At 46.6% G+C, this 6937-nt stretch overlaps 1 long non-coding RNA gene across 1 annotated transcript in view; it reads right to left on the bottom strand.

The window, feature by feature from the left end:
• Positions 1-6194: 6194 nt before the first annotated feature.
• LOC139604989 (uncharacterized) overlaps positions 6195-6937 on the bottom strand; it is a 22372-nt gene continuing 21629 nt past the window's right edge. Inside the window, exon 2 of the long non-coding RNA XR_011684195.1 lies at positions 6195-6458. This is a non-coding gene — a long non-coding RNA (uncharacterized lncRNA). The remainder of the gene's footprint in view (positions 6459-6937) is intronic.

The raw sequence follows: 6937 nt of genomic DNA, 5'->3' as shown, positions 1-6937 counted from the left end.
TTTGGGGTAGTCCATGCACATGGAGCCATCTGGAAGGAAAGAGGACTGTTGAACTCAGAAGGAAAAAGCATTAAATATGCACAAGAGATAATAAAACTGTTGGAGACAATCCAGCTACCTGAAAAGGTAACCATCATGCACATCAAGGCATACCAAAAAGTGAGCTCTGGACTGGAGGAAAGGAATGAGCTGGCAGACAGAGAGGCAAAAGAAGCAGCTAAACCTGAGGTAATTGTTGAGACAGTTGAGGCAGTCTCAATCCCAGATGGACAAATTTCTAAGGAAAGTAAGCCAAAGAACAGTAAAAAAGAAAAAAGGCTTATTGAGGAAGAAAATGGGAGTTATAATCAAGAGGGGTGGGCTGTTGCAGATGAAGGGAAAGGAAGGCCTGTGATCCCCTCTTAGATGCTGTGGTCATAGTGAAAGATGAACATGAGAAAACACATTGGGGAATAGACGCCTTGTATAATCACTTGAAAACAGAATCCTAGCCAGAAACTTGCAAAGTGCAGTGATTCAGGTGACTCACCAATGTAGCCTTTGCCTCTAAACTAATCCCAAAAATATTCCTAAACCAAAGCTCGAACAAATTAAGAGAGGATATGAACCTGGGCAACAATGGCAAATTGATTTTTCAGAACTGCCCAGGAGAGGGGGGTATCGATACCTATTGGTGTTAACAGACACCTTTTCAGGGTGGCCAGAAGCTTTCCCTACTAGAACTGCCAAAGTGCAGGAGGGAACCAAAGCATTGCTATGAACCAGTACATAATGTACAGACTGGGAATTATGTATATAAGTCTTTTGCAGAGAAGACTCTGGAACCACAGTAGGAGGGACCATTCCAAGTGCTCCTCAGCACCTTTACTGCAATCAAGATTAAGGAACAAAGCACCTAGATCCATCATTCCCAAGTGAAGAAGGCTCCTGAAGGACTTTAGAAAGTTACACTGGGTAACAACAAACTGAAATTAAAAGTTTCTTGAGAAAATAAATAGAGTGTGAGTAAAATGATAAGCACAGTGTAATAATCCCCCAAAGAACAGAAAGATTTGTAGTTGTAATAGATAATCAAGTAGGTGTAGCTTAAAGAGTTGTGGCATTTATGATTATTGCTATAACCACAGCTAATACAGCACCACTTCCATATCGTGTGACTAGTATATAAGTGCCAAGGGAAAGCCTATGATTTTAACTCCCATAAGTCTCTGGGTCAAATGCTAAAAATTACAAATGCAACTGTGTAAGAAAGAAGTGTTTGGGGATGTAAATCTGTGTTGTCCAAGATAGATTTCATTAATCTCATCAAGAATCCTAAATACTGTGACAAATGCTTAATTGCTCTGAGTTTAGACTCAGATACAGAGCAAAGTATTTATCACTTTGAAATGCATCCCATTAACCAGACAATCTTGCTTGTGTATACAAGACAAGGTTGTATCTGCCTCAGAACAGCATGTCCCACTATAACAGTAGATGAGATCACTGTGAAGGAAACTCAGTTTAACCTGTGCATTTGTAACTTTGTCAAATTCAAAGGATGTGCTTTTTCCTATCAGGCACCTGTCGTATCATACCAACATATAAAGGCAAATTTGATCACGGTCCAAGAAATATTGCCTGTGCCTGCCTATAGGGATGAACTTAACTTTGGTTAGCCAATTGTTAAAACATTATGAATTAAAGAAAATTCTATAAGAAGTTAAAGATAAAAGAAAAAGAACTTTGATTACAATACACCATGCCCACAGAGACTATACAGAAAGTATTTAAAAGATTGGAAGAAGGCCCATCCCATCATCAGTGGGATGTGCTTTTTGAGTAGTCTCCAATGGCAACTGACTTGCTCAATGTCTTAGTTCATCCAATTATTGTTTTACTTCTCTTAGTTAGTATAAGTTTGATTTTGTCTATTATAGTACTTAGAATTAGAGACTGTTGGGGCAAGTAGCAGCTTTAACTTCAATATTGAGAACATATGGTACGGTTTTAAGAAACACCTACTACATAAGTTTGCTAGATAAAGAAGAATCTCTATGTTAGTAAAAGAATTTACCAACCTTGAAGAAGGAGTAGGGATTGAATCATGATTTTAAAAATCTGAGATTTTAGCTGAGGGTTGAACCAATTCATATTGAAGTCAGATACACCAACAATTGGTTAATCATTATTAGATGCTTAAGTTAAAGTTAATTGTTATATTATGAGCTCAATTGTAGAAAGAAGTGGAGCAAGTGAACCATTATAGGAACATATTGAAACCAGTAGAACAATGCCCAGCACCTGGACTCCATGTTAATCCATCCCAAAGCCTTGGATCGTGCCAGAGGGTCACAGAGACCTGACGAAGACCTTCCTGACTTCATCCCTGGGACCACTGACCCAATTCGAGACACCGACTGTCATGGTTTCGAATGGGAGGAAATTCAGGGGAGTGATGCAAAGCTTTTTGTGTAACTGACAGTCTGTTGAACCACTGAGAAGCTGGAGATGCCTCTGGGAAACACACATGTTAAAGACAAAAAAACCCAGGAACTCTCTCCTTTCTAGTCGGTGGGAGGGAGGAAGAGATGCCTTGTTTTTGGAGCTGAAATCCTCTTGGAAGCTATGGAGAAAGGACTCTTTTTCCTTATAACACATGAAACTTCGGGGAGATGAAAGTGTTCAAATTGATATCGAGCAAAAGCCTCCATGCTAGGATAAGCAGATGTTGAAATAGCCGCGATCCCATGAGAAGTTTGGACAGGGGAAGAGAGAAGAGCAGTCCTGTGCTTCCAGGAGAAGAAGATCTCTGTTCCCAGGGATGAAGATGATTTTAGAAATAGATAATGAGAACTTTTGCCTTTGAACTTCTCATCATTAAAACAATACCCCACAAGTCGCCATGGCCCATCGAGGAGCAGTGGGAAGGCTTGTGGCAATGGGAAGGATTTCACAATAGCAGGGTTCCCCGGGCAGCTGCTACTCGTGATGAAATTGAGAACCACGAGAGAACTGTTCTTTTCCTCTTGTGGAGAAGCCTCCATAACCTTAACAAGAGGGACTTCTGTCCCTCAGTGAACTGAAGAAAGACTATTTTGGAAGTGGTAAACTGACTGGAAATCTTAGGCTTGGTTTCTTTACACTGTCAGTGGAAAAGAAAAGGTTGTGGGGGGAGGAGAAGTGTTCTGAGGGATTTGTTTTGATTCTTACTACTTTTTTTTCTTTTTAGTTACTTTTAATAACATTTTCTTTATACACTTTTAAAGTTTTGAGCCTGCTTTGCCTTTCTCCTAATCCCATCTCACAGCAGGAAGTGAGTGTATTGCTGATTGGCCAGCACTGAACCTGCCACATTCTTTGGTGTGTTGGCCGGGAAAATCTCAAAATTGGGAAACCTGAAATTGGCAAACCAAAACCACTACACCCACCCAATTCAAGAGAAGAATTGTGCACGCGTGAAGGACTAATAGCCTCATTTTAATACAAAGTGGGGACAGGAGGTACTGGGGTTGTGCATATGTATTATTTTGGGAAACAAATAGAAGGCAAAAATCCTTGTGTGGTGCAGTCACACATTTCAGGGACAACTTCCCCCTGTGCTGCCCACTGGCGTAATAAACATACAACTTTCTAACTTTAACTAGTTAGAGAGTCTTTGTCCCTGATTTTCAGTTTTAATGATTCAGTAATAATGCCTATAGACCCAAAATTGACTACATTTGGGACTGCACAAAAGATTATGGTATTAAAGAAACAAAATATTAAGAAATACCCCTTGGAAGAAGCAAAAATGATTTATGAAAACAAGGAAGCAAATAATGGAGGATAGAAAAAAAGAAATACTCCTCAAGCCAAATGATTTGTAAAAAGGGAAGAGGAGGGATTGTTATAAATGCATATTATACTGTTTGTTTTTTACAAATATCCAGATGAATGTTGTATGTACAGTGTTAAAATAACTTTGCTTTTATTTCTGCTATTAACAAAACCTTAGACCTAGCAGTAGTGGTAGCTGATCTAGTTAGGAGTGAACTGTCTGTTTGGTCGGGATAACATCCAGTGAACATGTCATGGGCACCCTGCTATTGATATGCCAACTATCAGCATCTGCCGCCTGAAGAAAGTGTGGACCAAGGCCCAGAGTGGAAGTGATCAAGAGAGGGAACCAAAACCACAGCCCAGAAACACACATGCTCTAAAAAGGCAGACCCGAGGAGGAGCCATGCTAAACAGTTCCTGGAATATGTAAACTGGATGATGGATATGAATATGCAACAGGCTGATGTAATAGAAACAGTATAAAAAGGGCATTTCCCAAACTAGCAGGGATGCTCTTGGATTAGTGCCAAGATGCACCCGGCCCATAATCTTTGCTTTATTGTCTCTGTTTCTTATTGTCCTTTATTAAACTTTTAAATTTTAACAGGAAAGTGAACCATGTTTTCACAAGGGAATATGGAACCTTTATATATATTGGCCCCTGCTTGCCAACTGCTGGTCGTAGTGGGGCTTGTAAAACCGGTTATTTTCTCTTTTTTTATCTAGTACATTTCACTATGGGGCTATGCTCTTTGATGGCTTTTCTCACGATCTTTCCCCTCCTTCGCTTGCTCAAGGCTGCAATGAGTTCATCAATTTCATCTTCCTCGGAGCTGCTTGAGCAGGAGCTCTCCGATTCGGCTGACCCTGTTGTCCCATATAATCTATTTTGCCTACCCCCGATCCCAGGAAGCCCCACGCAGGATTTGCTGCGTCTTTTAACCCGGGCTGCGCGTCCGCCTGCATCAGTGACGTCATCCCCCGAAGCCCCTCCCCGGCGTTCAGGGTTGCCATGGAAACTGACGGGGCTGGGAGCGGAGCGACCCCTCCCCCCATGGGCGGGGCCCTCTCCGCCTTCCCGGTACGAGGCTCCGCCCCCGGCTCCTCCTCCTCCTCCTCTCGGGGCGGTGCCGTGGGCTGTGCCCGCCATCCATCCCCTCCCCTCTCCCGGTACGAGGCTCCGCCCCCGGCTCCTCCTCCTGGCCGGGGCCGGCGCCATCCCTGCCTGCCCGGGCTCGCCTTTCTCCTCCTTCCCTGCCCGGGGCCCCGGCTGAGCTGCGCCTCCCCCGCCCCCCGATCGTGCCGGCGGTGGCGGCGGGGGGGGCGCGCCTTGGCCCGGACCCGACCGACCCCACCCTCGGGGCGGGAGCGACTCGATCTAAGCCTTCTTCCGCCTTCCTTTTGTTTGCCAATATTGGCTCTTTTTCCCTTTTCTCCCCTTTTCCCTTTCAGGCTAAGGGATGCTCTTCCTTTTGCTTTGCTGCGGGGCTCCGCTGACACGCTGACACCAGAAAGAGCCTCGCATACTCCAGCTCACCTGAGCACCCCGAGTATTTATCCTCGCCTCTACGGGAAATCAAACTTGATATTAATCTTTTATCCCAACTACCAAACTCGTCTGATTGTCCTCTAGTTCATACCGCGGCCAGATCTTTTCTGAGCGTCCAATAAGCTTGGCTTTGAAAAACAAGGCTCCCCCCGGTAAGGGCTCCCCAGTTTCTCAGTGCTAATCCCAGGGGACTGTTTCTCGGGATATTATCACTACAACACTCGCAGCAGAATATACACACGGAATTTTAACAGTTCTGAGTAGAAATTAAAAGACCCAACGAGCGAGAGAAAGAGCGAGATTCCAATCGCGGCGCTCCGGAGCGGCGCTGCGGGAACGATCCCCTGCGCCAGCACTGCCGGCCCCAGGCCAAGCCCAGCCCCGCAATCCAACCCCGCTGCTCACAGCGCCCGCCCTCCCTGAGCCCGGAGCGCAGCGAGCACCGCACCCGCTGCGCTCCCGAGCACAAAACGCCCCTTCCCACCGCCCCCACCCGATAAACGCAGCGCCCCTGCAGCCGCTCACGCCTCTCTCGCTCCTGCCGAGCTTCTCGGCCTCCCGCACCCTCGGCACCGCACCTGGGCCCCGCCAGTGCCGCGGGCTGGGGGCAGCAGCTGCACCTTCCTCTGCCTCTGCTCCAGCCTTGCCCGGGTGCCTCGGCTCCCTTCGTGCTCGCCACAAACTGATGCCTGCACAAGGCTGGCCTAGAACAGAGGCCAGACGAGGTTACACAATAAAGCAGGCATTTGTTAAAAGGCCTCCATGGACACACCTTGGGCAGAACGAGAGCCCAGCCAGGGCTACGCCCAAGATGAACCAAAATGGCCACAAAATGGACGACCGGTCACAAGGTCTGTCACTTTTATAAGTTCTGCTACATTTGCATATTGGGGTTAATTGTCCAATTACAGCTTTAGCTGATGAAGTCCCATCCTTCTTGTTTTTCTCTCTTCAGTCCACGTTGTTTATGCTCTCTGGCCTGAGGTTTGGATTATTTGTCCTTGGGTTCCCAGCTAGAGCAGAAATTGTTTTGTCTCCCTGCTCTGTGAACAGAGCTCAGCATCCCTTAATATGAAGCCCAGACCCACAGAGTAAAGCAGCAGAAAATCTGAAAAAGAGAAAAGCCAAAACCTGAGGCATCAAATCCATGGGACCCCCCCCCATACTCACCACGACCCCCCCTCGGCACTCCCCAGGCCACCCCCCAATGATTGAACCCCCCCAAACATCCCCAGGCCCTCCCCACTCGGCCCCCCTGAGCCCCTGGCCTGTGCTCTCACCTGGGAAACCCCAAATCTTTGGGAATTATCAACTGGGAAGCCCCAAATCCCTGGAAATCTCACCTGGGACCTCCAAACCTCACCTGGGACCTCCCAAAACCCTTCCAGGATCCCCCAAAAACCCCCAGGAGCCTCCAAACTCCACCTGGGATCCCCCAAAACACTGGTGACAGTGGAACAGAACTGGTGGCACTGGATTGGTGACACTGGAATGGAACCGGGGACACCGGGTTGGTGGCACTGGAATGATGACACAGGGTGGTGGCACTGGAATGATGACACAGGGGTGGTGGCACTGGGACAGCCC

Source organism: Agelaius tricolor, unplaced genomic scaffold, assembly GCF_023055355.1.
Source record: "Agelaius tricolor isolate 1412-34295 unplaced genomic scaffold, bAgeTri1.0.p SCAF_57, whole genome shotgun sequence".
NCBI classification, from domain to species: Eukaryota; Metazoa; Chordata; class Aves; order Passeriformes; family Icteridae; genus Agelaius; species Agelaius tricolor.
The sequence above is the reverse complement of the archived record's forward strand: the minus strand, read 5'-3'. Positions and strand labels throughout refer to the sequence as shown.